Raw genomic sequence first — 16697 nt, forward strand, 5'->3', positions numbered from 1 at the left:
CTTGGATACGTTCTGGTAGCTCAGATCCGTGATCTATATTGAGGACGAAGACGCTAATCAAAGTTAGACAGCCTTACACGCGAGAATCCAAATTGTATTTCTATAACAAGACCTCGCTCAAAGAACAGAGATTTTCAGTGATAACAAGCAGTACTTTAGTGACAAGTAACAAAAGGAGCTCACTATTTTCTATCCACGACGGTCCTTGGCTCCATAGTAAGTACTGACAGCTAGGCATCCACGAACCGAAGCGAAGCAGAAGAAATGAGAACTTCGCCGGCTCTGAAGACGTGAACCCGCGACCAAAAAGGCAGCGAGAAGCAGTAATTCTTCGAGTGTCGTCGGCACATGTTTCACAGTTATGGATCACCATTTGTAACGTGACAAATCGGACCTCCATACTCCGTGAACGCCTCCGGTCAACATGCGGAACGGAAAGCAAAGGTCACCCTGCAGGGCAGCGCACGTGCGGCTCAATCCGTTCAACGAGTGGCCATACTGCCTCTCGCGGAAGCCGGTGACCGCGTCACTATGACACGATGTACGGAGAAGGTTAATGACCAACAGGTATCGACACTTGTATGCACGACTCGATAAGCTTCAGCGCTATTCCCTTGTACCACATTTCAAAAACTTCTATTCTCCTCTTATCTGTACTAATTGGCGTCCATGATTCACTTACGTGTAGACCTTCCTTTGATGATGATGATGATGATGATGATGATGATGATGATGATGATGATGATGATGATGATGATGATGATGATTTCTCAGAGTGATTACGTCAACTCCTTCCCTTTAATAAGAGGGACGTTCAAATCGCAATGCAGCACGTTTTTGCCTTGGGAAATTTCGGTTGAAAACTGTGGATTTTTTTGCGGGGCATCGTAGAATATTCCCTTTGAGCACCGCAGGTACTCATAGTCGCTTGCAGAATGTCTACTGACACCGGGGAGTGAAAAAAAACCACGGTGAGTCGTTGGGCGAGGCGTCTGTAACCATCGCAACAAGGTCGCGCAAACCTGTCCGTTCTGCCGTGTGCCAGCCGGCCGCTCACAGCTGAGAGTCCTGCAACGTATTCGTCGTCACAAAAATGCAAAGGAACTTTTCCCTCTCCATGACAACGCAAGGCCTCACACATGTCTGCGGACCCGTGAGGAGCTCACATGACGTCAGTGGGCTGTTCTGCCTCACCCACCCTATAGCCGGGATCTCGCGCCCTCAGAATTCCATCTGCTTGGCCCGATGAAGGATACACTTCACGGGAAGCAGTAGGTAGATGGTCAGGATGTTATGGATTCAGCAAGACGTTAGCTCCGACGTCGACCAAAGGAGTGGTACAGCGCGGGCATAGAGGCCGTCGCACTGAACGGAGATTGTTGAAAAATATGGTTTTTAGCTAAAAGAGTGGAGAATAATATGGTGCAGTGGAATGGTGAACAAAACCAACATGCTTTCAGAAAAAAAGTTTTGTATTATTTACTGAATGCCCTTTGTATATGTGCTATCTACTTCCTTTTTCTTCTTGTTATTAAGCGCAATGATTGTCTCTGCTCTCCCCCTCTGTCCAGTACCTTCTCATTTTTCGTCCTGTACATCCAACTCCTTTCCATTCTCTTCTACATCTACCTCTCAAAATCCTCCAATCATGTTCTGTATGCTTCGGAACTGTCTACATTTCAGCATCAAACAGGAGGACAATCCATACAAAATACCTGATCAGTCGTTTCTTCAAATCTTTGTCCGTATTGCTGCAGGAAACTCCTCTTCTTTTACAAAATATCTTTTGCATCATTGGCGTCCTGGTTTTGATTTCCGTGCTGCACTTTGTCACTTAAGCTTCCTTCAGTATCTGAATAATAAGCTCATATACACTACGAAGACCTCATCACAATAAAAAATACGACCTACCAAAGTCTTTATTCGCTACCTTACCAATATGATAAATGCGATAAGCAATGACATTAGGAGAATAAAAACTCTCCAACCTTTGAGCAGTAGAAGTAGTACTACCAGTTCTTACAATAGCCACAGTCAACCAAGTGTCACCTTGAATAAAAGACCTTTATTACTAATACTAAAATGAAGTACACATCCTAAAAATAACTTACATGACGACCATAAAGGATAGAGGTAGAGGCAGCTCATTTCAGTTTATTCTTCGCGACGCATACGTCAGTGCCACTATCGCTCCGATGTTGAGAATACTCTTGAGTACAGTAGCGCAACGACGCGCGCGTCGACGACGCTCGTACCACTCAGGCCTTCCGTAGGCAAGCCCCAACGAGCCGCAGCACGTCATTGCAGCTCTGTATTGCATCACGCAGTCGAGCCGTGCGCAGCTACCCGCAAGTAAACCTACTCATGGGATACTTTTCGATTTTGATCGGCTTTGAATATGTTGTAGTGTAGAGCAGAATAAGAGACTCATATATGCGTCCATACAACCTTTAAGCGGATGAAACACTTCCTTTAATAAAACTGAGTTTATTTCAAAAATAAATACCATTTGAACGGTAACAGGTATTAAACAAATTTCAAATAAAGGGACACTGGTTTTTATAGCATGTTACAAAGGTGCACCCATATTTGTCGCAAAAGTCATTTTTTTTTTATATAAATTCCCTCACCGAACCTGCTCTGTTTTTCTTTTCGACATTTGACCAATAGCAAAATGTATAGCAGTGTTAACACCAAATTCAGTCATATATGATGAAGTGCTACTCCAAAGACGCATTTGTTAGAAATAAGCCAGAAATATATCTACATCACTGTGTGTGTGCGCCCAATAAGGCTGTTTCAGTGGCAATTGTCATGTTAGGTTGTGTAATAAGTCTTTCCCAGATAAATTAATTTTATGAAATACAGTTACATTCTGTGTATTTTTTTGCTTTTAAGTTGCCATCTTCTCAAATGTAATTGTTATATTTAAAATTGTTTCTACGTTATTGTAAATATGTGCAATAATGAGAAAGTACAGAACTGTTCGGGTCCATAAAATGCTGTATCAGAGTGGATTTCGCCAAAAATTACTTTCTCGACAAATGTGGGTGCACCATTGCAACGTACAGTGAAAACTATAGAACTCTTATCTGAATTTTTTTTATATATGTTACTGTTTCAAAGGTATTTTTTTAAAGGTATGTTTACCCCTTTAACAGCCATATGGGCATGTATTAAAATATGTTTCTCTTATTTTGCTGTACACTACTACATATTCAAGGCCAATCAAAATAGAAGTGTATCTCTTGGGTAGCTTTACTTTTGAGCTACCTAAAAACACACTGTGAATGTCCTAGAGCAGTCCAGAGAGCTACAACACCAAGAAGAATCACTCTCGGCTTGTTGCAAGATCAGAGTGTTTTGTGTAAATCGAGGGTGTAGGTAAAGGTTCAAGGTCACCTTTTTTGATGATAATAAACAGTGATTCTGATAACGTCTTGATTCTCTGTGCACCTAGAAAACGTAGGGCAGAGGGCACTGAAAGCATTTTCATTTTGTTTAAAGGACGCAGTGTATGTGAAAATATTTCTGTGGCTGGTGGTTGTACTGTTTATCATCATCATCAGCAAGGGTGTTGAACCATTACCACCCTCACATGATTTAAACAAAACATTTGGTCTTGCCAAAAGCCGAGAAGCGAATCTTGTAGCTCTCTAGACTGCCCTGTAACAGTCAGTGTGTCCGTGGATACCTCAGTAGGTGCGCACGGCTCGACTACGTGGCGGTAACACAACAGCTGCGATGGCCTACCGCGGCTCCTTGCGGGTTGCCTTGAAGATCTTATACTTCTATAAACAGCGTCAAATTTTGAAATGAGTATCGACTGGTCAGCGCTTTTGGTCTCTGTTGCTGCCAAGAATATTCGCTAGGGAATCGCTGCCATTGCCTCTGGCAGATAGAAGATGGTGAATTGCACCGGAAGCGGCAAGTTGGTTAGTTAGCTAGTAAGGTCTGTGTCTACTTCCGCTTCGCGACTTACGGGCAGGTGTAGCGACACGCAGATCGATAGGCAACTTGAGACGAGGCGCTGCACTGTTAAAGCCGACCTCTCGCCTCTCGTCTTACGCGTCACGCCTCGGACGAGCGGTGCGCGCGACACAAAGCAATCCATGGGGCCGACACACATCCGCTGCCGCTGCCGATAAGAGAGGGCCGGGTGTAGGAGTTGGGGGTGGGGGTGGGCTCTGCCCACACGACCTTCTTCTTTTTCTGTTTAGCTTCCACACAAAGTGTCATTACTCTGATTCTGTGCATGTCATCTTCGTGTGGCGACCATTTAGTCATCTCGATAACCAATGGCACTTACACATTACCAATTCTTCGCACTACTGGCGTACGACGAGCAGTCATAAATTTTAATTATCATCTCGGCCACGCTTCGACCTCCTCTGCACATACGTATTTACTCTTCAGTTCGACTAATTTTTGCCAACGATGGATTACTTGTTGGAGACCTCATTGCAGAAGCCTACATTTTTTATGTCCAGGAAACGTTCCATCTCGAAAATCGTGTCCTTGTCATATAGGAAATGAGTGCCATGCGATGATTTTTCGTCCATGGAAAGAGGAAGAAGTGTTTCGTGCAATGTGAGGGGATAGGGAGGGGGTGAGAGACATGACAGCCCAAAGAAGCGGTAGGTGTGACCTCCGGTAACCTCGTCGTAAAATTCGAGTAGTATGTTCCTGTGACTGTGCCCCATACGAGCGTAATCTGCCAGTAAAAGGCAACGGAGATAAAAAAAAAATAAAAGTCCAGTGATGGTTGTGTTTTTGCAATTTTCAGCGAATTTGAAACCACATGTTTCCACCGTTAGCTGTTGTTGTGATACACCCAGCTCTCGTCTGTGGTAATTATGTGGGTAAAGTGATCTACTTTGACCTGGCACTGTTGCCATTTCTGCTGCTACTTAGTGAATGGATGTGAGCAGTCGTAGACCCCAGCGCGAATTTATCCGTGTACAGAATACCGTGATAGTTGTTAAAATTGGCCAAGTCCGAGTAGGACTTGAACACTGAGGGTTCCGTACAACTCATTCATGGAATCGAAGGTCTCGACAATTTTTGCTTGTTATCGACATTGACACTGTCAAGATGTCGGACCCAGGGATTCTAAGTTTGCCGGCCGGTGTGGCCGTACGGTTGTAGGCGCTTCAGTCTGGAATCGCGTGACCGCTACGGTCGCAGGTTCGAATCCTGCCTCGGGTATGGATGTGCGTGATGTCCTTAGGTTAGTTAGGTTTAAGTAGTTCTAAGTTCTAGGGGCTGATGACCTTAGTAGTTCGTCCCATAGTGCTCAGGGCCATTTGTCTCCATACCCGTACACATCCATCCGCTCGATACAATTTGAAACGAGATTCGTCCGACCGGATAACATGTTTCCAATCAACAGTCCAATGTCGGTGCTGAAGGACCCAGGTGAGGCGTAAAGATTTTGCGTCGTGCGGTTATCAACGGTACACGAGTGGACCTTCGGCTCCGAAAGCCCATATCGATGATATTTCGTTGAATGGCTCATACGCTGACATTTTTTGATGGCCCAACATTGAAATCTGCAGCAATTTGCGGAAGGGTTGCACTTCTGTCACGTTGAACGATTCTCTTAAGTGGTCATTGGTCCCATTCTTGGAGGGTCTTTTCCCGGCCGCAGCGATGTCGGAGATTTGATGTTTCACCGGATTCTTGATATTCACGGAACACTAGTGAAATAATCGTACGGGATAATCCCCACTTTATCGCTCCTCGGAGGTGCTGTGCCCCATCGCTCGTGTGCCTATTATAACTACACGTTCACACTGACTTAAATCTTGATAACGTGTCGTTGTAACAGTAGTAATTCATCTGACAACTACGCCAGACACTTGCTGTCTATTGTAGGCGTTGCCGACCGCAGCGCCGTATTCTGCGTGTTTGCATATCTCTGTATTTGAATGCGCATGCCTATATGAGTTTCTTTGGAGCTTCAGTCTATACAGCTCTCGTTAATGTTGGAGTAGAATTTTGCACAGAAGTGTCTCAGAAATGTACTGAAATCAAACAGGCAAGGCGGTCTGAATCCGCTGGTGTGGTGTAAACTTAGACTTCGTCTTTGTACACATCAGGAATACAGGACTATGCAACTACCGTAATACGTAATTCTTTTTGGCCCTGCCTTGACAGAGGTACAGTGTCAGCTACCTTTGTTGTTAGCAGACCTCTGTGCTAATTTCTAGTGTATCGGAAAGGGCTTAAGAGAACTCCTTCAAATGAGTGTGCATACTCATGTTTAAGTGTAATGGAAACAAGTAAACAGTCGAAAAACTTTGTGCAGTTACGGAGCCCAGCATGAAAGCCAGACGTGGCGCTGTTTACATTGTAATACCTGATTCCGGCCACCTTATCTTCCACTTTCAGCAACTATCTCTGATATTTATGCGAAAAGTTTCAACGGTTACACTAACAAGCGTTGTACCACTTTCCTCACATTTTCAATAGCTTTCGAATGCCTCTAAGATCGAGTATTGTTCCATAAAAAAATTACTTCTCTATCTCCGTTAATTCAGAAGTTAGTATCACCCACACAACAGAATCACGTTCACCTCAGCTTACTGTTACTTCAAAAAAAAAAAAAAAAAAAAAAAAAAAAAAAAAAAAAAACTCATTTCGATATCTTGAAGGAGTCCAAATTTGAGGTGGTTTCACGTGCGTATGGAACATTAGATTGGGCTGAAGAATGCATTTTGAGGGAATACTTCTGATATTCTGAGCAGGCTCCCTCCATCACAATGCTGGATTGAATGTTTTGCCCAGTGAGTTTGAAGCAATATAGTCTGAATTGTTCCAGTTTCTGACTACGTACAGTACTTAGATCGCTGTAAACTGCAAATTATTACTGACGTCGTTGACTTTGACGGTGTAATCAGTTTTAGTGGGATTGTTTAACTCTCACAACAATAGCTTTATTATCTGAGTCACCTTTAAATAAATTTTCCAGTAGTCTGTGAGTAAAATATTGTTGCAATGCTGTGACAGAAACAGCCCTGCAATTTTTTGTTTCGTCCACGGGATCAAAAAATTTACTCATGATTTGTAAATAAGGTGAAGGCAACAAAACAATTCCTTTTCTCAAATAATACGATTTCTACATAATTCTTTGATGAATTTTCAGCATTTAAGCAAGATGCAGAAATGCTGAGTCACTTTACATAATAAAGCATAGAGAAAAAGAAAAAGAAACCTATATAAAGCAACAGCTGAACTCGTGACTTCGAAATGTACGTTAGCAAAATTAAAACGCCATTGAAAAGACGATAGACTAAGTTTTTTATTACGTTTTCCTGGTATTTGTTTCGTCTAGGTGATTTGTATGGGGATCAGTAATTTTGCAAAAAAGTCTCTAAGGAAAAAAATTCTGTTATAACATTTCCTGTATGAGGCAAATATTGAGCTTGTGGTGGCAGTCCGGCTCATAGTTCGAATCTGCCACCAATTTGATCAGTGCTGAGGTGAGTTTTGATGTTTTTCTGTAAACTGTTTCAAAAAAATGGTTCAAATGGCTCTGAGCACTATGGGACTCAACATCTTAGGTCATAAGTCCCCTAGAACTTAGAACTACTTAAACCTAACTAACCTAAGGACATCACACACACCCATGCCCGAGGCAGGATTCGAACCTGCGACCGTAGCAGTCCCGCGGTTCCGGACTGCAGCACCAGAACCGCTAGACCACCGCGGCCGGCTAAACTGTTTCAGTTTCTCTCTTAACACCGTGATTACCATCAGGACGTTAGTGTCTCACAATAGTTTATAAGAGAAAGAGTGGAATTGGCTGCATTATATTTCTATGTATCAGTTTCGTTTGGTAAAGTGAAGCCTGCAGATGGTTTCTAAAATTTTTATAACAACAGATTGCACCCATAACTCGTCGTCCTGCAGATTCATTTTTTACTCTCGTCTCCCTGTTGGAGAATCGAATTAGTTTGCGCTTGCAAGTATGCGACCCGATAGCAAGGTCTGTAATGCCTTCTGCTGTCCCACCTATCGGACATATTGTGTCAACGAATTACATGCATGTATTGACGTACAGATAGAGCTGAACTTTACCAAACTATAGTCCTGTAGTTTTTCTACACAACATAAATGACGTAGTAAAGGTTACGATTACTGGTAGTATTGGTGGATAAAGAAACATAAAGGAATGTGTAAGAGATAACTGGGGCCCGCCAACTTCCCTTTGTTTTTTCTTTGGTCGGTTGGGTGTTTGTTTTCCACTTATATTGAACTGCACATCACTGTTAGTCCGTTATGTACTTTACATCCTTACAGAATAAAAATTGCATTTTATAAAGTACTAAAAATTAGTTGATAACGTAACTACTGCGCTTGTACGCTATGTGATCAAACGTATCCGGACACCTGGCTGAAAATGACTCATACGTTCGTGGCGCCCTCCATCGGTAATCCTGGAATTCAATATAGTGTTGGCCCACACTTAGCCTTGATGACAGCTTCCACTCTCGCAGGCATACGTTCAGTCAGGTTTCTTGGGAAATGACAGTCCATTCTTCACGGAGTGTTGCTCTGAGGAGAGGTATCGATGACGGTCGGTGAGACCTGACACGGAGTAAGCATTCCAAAACATCCCAAAGCTGTTCTATAGGATTCGGGTCACGATTCTGCTCAGACCAATCGATTACGGGGATGTTACTGTCGTGTAGCTACTCCGCCACAGGCCGTGCATTATGAACAGGTGCTTGATCGTGCTGAAAGGTGCAATCGCCATCCCCGAATTTCTCTTCAACAGTGGAAAGCAAAAAGGTGCTTAAAACATCAATGTAGGCCTGTGCTCTGATAGTGCCACTCTAAACAGCAATGGGAGAAAGCCCCCTCCATGAAAAACACGACCACACCATAAGACCACCGCCTCCGAATTTTGCTACACATGCTGGCAGTGACGTTCACCGAGAACTCACCATACCCACACCCTCCCATCGGATCGCCACATCGTGTACCGTGATTCGTGACTCCACACAACGTTTTACCACTGTTCAATGGTCCAATGTTTACGCTCGTTACATCAAGCGAGGCGTCGTTTGGCATTTACCGGAGTGATGTGTGACTTATGAGCAACCGCTCGACCATGAAATCTAAGTTCCTCACCGAACTGTCATAGTACTTGCAGCTGATGGCGATGCGGTTTGGAATTCCTGTGTGATGGTCTGGATAGATGTCTGCCTATTACAAAATACGACGCTTTTCAACTGTCGGCGGTCTCTGTCAGTCAACAGACAAGGTCGGCCTGTACGCTTTTGTGCTGTACGTGTACCTTCACGTTTCCACTTCACTATCACATCGGAAACAGTGGACTTAGGAGTGTTTAGGAGAGTGCAAATCTTGCGTACAGACGTATGACGTAAGTGACATCCAGTCACCTGACTATGTTTGAAGTCCATGAGTTCCGCATAGCGCCCCATTCTGCTCTCTCACGACGTCTAATGACTACCTGTAGTGACTTGGCAAGACAGCCAAGCCACTCGGTGGTAGCCGAAAGGCACGCGTTTAAGCTCACGCAGACTGGCGTGAGGTCTGGAACAGGACAATGTCTTGAGAATTGCAAATAAAGTACGAAGATCTTGGAATACTTAACTTTAATCCATAATTTGAGAACATCGCTCTTGATGATACATAATTTATAATCTCAATATAAACTGGTAATGGCGCCTTGCTAGGTCGTAGCAAATGACGTAGCTGAAGGCTATGATAACTATCGTCTCGGCAAATGAGAGCGTATTTGTCAGTGAACCTTTCCTAGCAAAGTCGGCTGTACAACTGGGGCGAGTGCTAGGACGTCTCTCTAGACCTGCCGTGTGGTGGCGCTCGGTCTGCAATCACTGACAGTGGCGACACGCGGGTCCGACGTATACTACCGGACCGCGGCCGATTTAAAGGCTACCACCTAGCAAGTGTGGTGTCTGGCAGTGACACCACACTACCAAGGTTACTAATATGGAGTACCTGGTAGTAGGTGGCAGCACAATGCACTTAATATGAAAAACGTATGTTTTTGGGGGTGTCCCGATACTTTTAATCGCATAATGTATGTAACCAGAGCAATTACTTTTGATTCAAGCACATTTTATATGCACAGGCATAAAAATATGTAAATATTGTTGTAATTTTGTACTGAATAGTACGTTCATCATAGAGTTTCCTGTTATTACTGATAAATGAAAAGACTATGAATAACAGAAGCATGTTTTATATAGGTTCTACGGAGTACTGAAGCGATGTTTGATATATTTTTGTTTGTGGTTTTTTTTAACTTGCCTTTTTGTTGAGTAAATTTCGTTTTCTAGAGCTATATGATAAATCTGTATTGTTTTCGTTATTTTTACTACTACATCTTTGTGTCTCGCGTTACAAATCAACAATTCTCGAATGAAAACTGAATTAAGATTGACTATTTCAGTTTTGCTGTAAATACTATTTATTTGTAAGTAGCAGACAGGAGGATAACTATGTAGGACAAAAGTGTTACTAATGTCCCCCAGCCCTTTATATATCTTAAATCATTTTCTGGACAGTTGACTGCTTCGGGTTTTTATGGGAATCTACACCGATGAAACAAAGTTACAATACCAAAAAATAATTACTGTAATAATGAAATTTTGGGAATATATTTATCTAGGTAACATATTTAAGTGATTAACGTTCCAAGATCACAGGCTAATGTAAGTGGGAGATAAGCCATTGCAAATGTGAAATGTTGGTACAACAACGGATGTAGCCGCCAGAATCTCGAATGCGAGCGTGTAAATTTGCATGCATTGCTTCTTACAGGTGCTGGATGTCAGTTTGTGCTAGTTCCGTGCCTGTTGCGCTTGGTCGGTCAACACAGAGGTGATTAATGCTGTCTGCGAATGATGGCTGAGTCGTCGTCCGATGACGGTCCATATGTGCTCGGCTGCAGTTAGATCTGGTGATAGAGCAGGCCAAGGCAACGTATCTGCTCTCAACAGAGCATGTTAGATTACAACAGCAGTATCTGGGCAAGCGTTATGCTGTTGGAAAACAGCCGCTAGAATGCTGTTCATGAATGGCGGGACAACAGGTCGAATCACCAGATATACGTAAAATTTTACATTCAGGGTGCATGGGATAACCACAAATATGCTCCTGCTGTCATACAAAATCGCACGGCAGACCGTGACTCCTCGTGTAGGGCAAATGTGTCCAGCACACAGACAGGTTAGTTGCAGATCATCAGCTGCCCGCCTCCTAACCAACGCACGTTCACCACTGGTACCGCACGTTCATCAGAAAGCACGAGACTTTCAACCTGCCCTCCAATAAACTCCCACTTGACGCTGTTGAAGTCGCAAATGGTGCAGGTTTGGGGTCAGTGGAATGCACGCAACAGGGCGTCTGGCTCGGAGCTGCCCTTCAAGTAACCGGTCTGTAACCGTTCGTTGTGTCACTGAGATCAAATTGCTGCTGCAGATGCAGTACAATGCGCCAGAGCCACACACTGAACATGATGGTCTTCCCTCATGGTAGAGCACCGAGCGAGGTGGCGCAGTGGTTAGCACACTGGACTCGCATTCGGAAGGACGACGGTTCAATCCCGCGTCCGGCCATCCTGATTTAGGTTTTCCGTGATTTCCCTAAATCGCTCCAGGCAAATGCCGGGATGGTTCCTTTGAAAGGGCACGGCCGACTTCCTTCCCCATCCTTCCCTAACCCTATGAGACCGATAACCTCGCTGTTTGGTCTCTTCCCCCAAACAACCAGCCAACCTCATGGTAGAGCCACGTGGCCATCTGGAGCCCAGTTGTCCTGAGACACAGTAGATTCTCGTGACCACCGCTACCAGCAATCGTGTACAGTGACTACGTTCCTGCAGTACCGCAGAAGGAACTTCCACCTTCTTGTAGGCCTATTACATGATACCATTCAAATGCAGTGGGGTGTTGATAATGTCGTCTTAAAGGCATTCCTGACTAACATCAACACAACACGTCCAAACTCAAGATAACTACCGCTCAGAACTGTTACAGCGTGTATTTAAAGCAAACATGGTTTGCATCCTCACTGTGGCGCTACTAGCGCCACTCTTAAGCGAACAGCGCGAAATTTGATTAGACATCATCCATCAGATACAGAAACATGCCTAGCAGCTTTCGCTTATGTTGCACAACTCCTTGATGGTGTGGCGAGTTTTTTTTTTTCGTCAGTGTAGTTAGACACTGATGACTTACGTAAAGAAAGTGATCGTTATGAGGTAAAGCCTGATAGGTATGCAACGCATGTCACATACAGGTAACAAGGGTACAACCTTCATTGTGCAACGCTACTAGGTAACCTACTTAGTCACGCTTACTTACAGTAGTATACGGATGTCTACAGTAGTTTTACAACTCTATGTATACCCCATCACAAACGAAGGCCATATTAGGCAACTGCCATCTTCAGTTCTTCAAAAAATTTATGTAAGGAAACTTCTTCATTTTGTGTTTGACCTCACGCCAAATCGCTATGTGGATAAAATGTAGCGCAAATAAAAATGTCACAAGTAAAAAATTTAAAATCAAGAAGCGCCTTGTGCACGTAGCCATGTCCATGTAAATAGCACTCTCAAATGTTTGTTACGTCATAAAAACCACAGTATTCCAGATATGCCTTATATGCCGTCTACAGTGGATCTTCAAAGATTAAAACATGTCCAGATTACGTTAATATATGTGCTACAGTGTATTTTATTAAATACAGTGTTTGTTATGATTGACAATCATTTGCGAGCACTACATATATGGACATGGCCATGTGCTTTTGCATTTTAACCACTTTATTTGTGAAAAACATTTATAGTGTGTGCTACATTTTATCTACATGACTACTTGGTGTGACGCTGAACTCAAAATGACCACTTTTATAAAAAACTTTTGATGACCTGAAAATTATCCAGTCTTTCGAAACTCATTGCAAGTAAAGAAATATTATCTAGTCTTGGCTTTAGAAAGTCTTCAGCTTCTATACGTTCCTCAGACGTCTTCTGAAATCCCTGAGGTACTTACGAATAACTCTGTACATCCTACCCCTCCCCATCCCCCCATGTTGGAAACTGAAGCGGCGTGAAATATTCGTCTATAGCATTTTTAAACTTAGAGAAATCATTTGACAATGGTGACTGGAATACTCTTTTTGAAATTCTGAAGGTAGCAGGGGTAAAATACAGAGAGTAGAAGACCATTTACTAGTTGTACAGAAACCAGGCGGCAGTTATGAGAGACAAGGGGTATGAAAGGGAAGCAGAGGTTGAGAAGGGAGTGAGACGAGGTTGTAGCCTATCCCCGATGTTATTCAGTCTGTGCACTGAGCAAGCAGTAAAGAAAAATTTGAAGTAGGGATTAAAGTTCAGGGAGAAGAAATAAAAACTTCGAGATTTCCCGAAGACATTGCAGTTCTGTTAGACACAAAAAAGGACTTGACAAGCAGTTGAACTGAATGGACAGCTTTTTGAAAGAAGGGAGTAAGATGAATATCAACAATCGCAAAACAAGGCTAATGGAATGTAGTCTAATTCAATGAGGCGAAACTAAGGGAATTGGATTAAGAAACGAGACCCCGAAAGTAGATCAGTTTTGCTATTTGTGCAGAAAATAACTGATGATGGTCGAAGTAGAGGATATGAAATGTAGACTGGCAATGGCAAGAAAAGCATTTCTCAAGAAGAGAAATTTGTTAATGTCAAACATAGATTTAAGTGTTATGAAGTCTTTTCTGAAGGTATTTGTCTGGAATGCAGCCATTATGGACGTTAAACGTGGACGATGAACAGTTTAGACACAAAGATAATAGAAGGTTTCGAAATGAGGTGCTACAGAGAATGTAGGAGATTAAACAAGAAAGGGGAGACGAGAATTGTGGCATAAGAAGGGGTCGGTTGGTAGGACACATTCTGAGACAGCAAGGGATCACCAGTTTAGTACTGGAGTGAAGTGTGGTGGAGTAAAGACGTAGAGGGAGACCAAGAGATGAATACAGTAAGCAGATTGAAAAGGATGTGGGTTACAATTGTTATTGGGATATGATGAGGCTCGCACAGGGCAGAGTAGTATGGAGAGCTGCATCAATCCGGGTAACATTCGTTTCACAACACTTCCTGCAAATGCGACATCATTTTGACGTCACGCACAATACCGACGAGGACTTTGTAACTGACTGAAGACTTTGTAACAAGGAAGAATATGAATGTTATTGTTCCTCGATTGACTTGCAGCAATTTAAGCTGTTGTTCTAGGTTCTTGCCTAACGACACACACGAAAGTCGCCGCATGTCGAGGAATAAAGAGAAAATATTTGTAGGAAGAAAGAATATAAATTTCATTGCAACTCCTTTTAGTCGCATCATTTAAAGCTGTATTCTTCGGTCTGCGTCTAACCACGCACTGGAAAATGGAGACATATTCCTAAATAAACAGCGGTATGTTTGTGGCAAGGAATAATATGAAATATAATGTTCCTCGTTTCACTCGCAGCAGTTTAATCTGTGCTCTTAGGTTCCTGCATAGCCACACACTTCGAAGTCGGCACACATTCAGAAATAACAAGTCCAGTATTTGTGAGAAGGAAGAATATAATTTTTATTGCTGCTCGTTTCAGTCATAGCAATGTAAGCGTCCTTCCTAACCACACATTAGAAAATGACTAAATATTTATTTCATCCTTCGGCCTCATATGAGACGGAACGTAAAACAAAATAGTTGAAATGGCTCTGAGCACTATGCAACTTAACTTCCGAGGTCATCAGTCCCCTAGAACTTACAACTACTTAAACCTAACTAACCTAAGGACAGCACACACATCAGTGCTCGAGGCAGGATTCGAACCTGTGACCGTAGCGGTCGCGCGGTTCCAAACTTTAGCGCCTAGAACCGCTCGGTCACTCCGGCCGGCGAAACGTAAATAACAACGAATATTGCAGACCATACTTGTATTACATTCATAAGAAAGTTACAGAGTGGGTTAACAAGCCGCGCGGGATTAGCCGAGCGATGCCGGCACAGTAGCTCAGTGTGTTCGGTCAGAGGGTTCAGCTACCCTCTGCAACAAATGAGTGAACGGAACAACGAACAACCTGAACGAATGTCATCGGTCGTCCGCTACGAACAGAGTCAACGAACAATATAGAACAAAACGAAAAAAAAACGCCGGCACGGTAACTCAGCGTGTTCGGTCAGAGGGTTAGCTGCCCTCTGTAATAAAAAAACTGAGTTAATAGATGAACGATGAACGGAAACGGGTGTCTTGCGACGTCCGCACCGAGCAGATACAACGAAGGAAAACAAACAAAATGAGACTACAAAAAAAAAAAGCTGTCTAGGGCGCTGCAGTCATAGACTGTGCGGCTGGTACCGGCGGAGATTCGGGTCCTCCCTCGGGCATGGGTGTGTGTGTTTGTCCTTAGGATAATTTAGGTTAAGTAGTGTGTAAGCTTCGGGAGTGATGACCTTAGCTGTTAAGTCCCATAAGATATCACACACATTTGAACATTTTTTTATGTTAACAAACGCACACACGAAAAAAGTATTTGCACGTGGCGAGATGCGAACCGCCATCTTTCGACTCTACAGTCCACAATGTTATCCACTCATGTTATATTTGTCTCATGTCTTGGTTATCATAGTCTGTCTTGAAGGCTTATGTCGTTGATGTGCGTTATTAAGTGACATTTGATGACAATTTTTACGTGCCTGTGAGAAATTTTCGATGCTGTGTTACCTGGATACGGCACATTGGAAATTATTATTATTATTATTATTATTATTATTATTTACATTTTATGGCCTTCATTGGACCACTGTAGCCAACTTTATAGCAAGAATTTTTCAGTTTCCTGTCAGCCCAGTACTTCTTCATTCTTTCGGACCTCATCCTTCTTTCTTCATCGGAAATCACCCTTCCTATTGTCTGTTTGTTGATTCTCGTTTGCAGTCTGGTCTGTTTGTCTGTGAGTTTCCTGATTCTTGTCAGTTTTGTTTCTTAGGTCTTCCAATATAATCTTTAGCTCATCTGTATCTTCCTTGATTTCTGTAATCCACTTAATGTTGCACTTACTGTTCCACAATTTTCCTATTATTTTCCCGATGACCTTGTTCTGGAAATTATAATACAGGCGTGTTTCATGTTTAATTTGTAAATTATCGACGACAACAATTGACAGCTGAAAGTACATTCTTGTGTCATGGCATTAACCGTTGATAAATCATTATGTGACATTTAGTTATAGTAATAATTATAATAAATCATTCAAAGAATGAAGTGTTTTTACAAAACTCCGATATCGCGCACGAAGTCTTCAGATATCGCGCACGAAGTCTTCAGATATCGCGCACGAAGTCTTCCGATATCGCGCACGAAGTCTTCCGATATCGCGCACGAAGTCTTCCGATATCGCGCACGAAGTCTTCCGATATCGCGCACGAAGTCTTCCGATATCGCGCACGAAGTCTTCCGATATCGCGCACGAAGTCTTCCGATATCGCGCACGAAGTCTTCCGATATCGCGCACGAAGTCTTCCGATATCGCGCACGAAGTCTTCCGATATCGCGCACGAAGTCTTCCGATATCGCGCACGAAGTCTTCCGATATCGCGCACGAAGTCTTCCGATATCGCGCACGAAGTCTTCCGATATCGCGCACGAAGTCTTCCGATATC

The 16697-nt window shown here is 43.0% G+C and overlaps 1 protein-coding gene across 1 annotated transcript in view; it reads left to right on the forward strand.

Moving 5' to 3' along the window:
* The window catches only part of LOC126253115 (rap guanine nucleotide exchange factor 4), a 468034-nt gene that overhangs the window by 260262 nt on the left and 191075 nt on the right, over positions 1–16697 (forward strand). The window lies entirely within an intron of this gene.

This window comes from Schistocerca nitens, chromosome 4, assembly GCF_023898315.1.
Source record: "Schistocerca nitens isolate TAMUIC-IGC-003100 chromosome 4, iqSchNite1.1, whole genome shotgun sequence".
NCBI lineage: Eukaryota > Metazoa > Arthropoda > Insecta > Orthoptera > Acrididae > Schistocerca > Schistocerca nitens.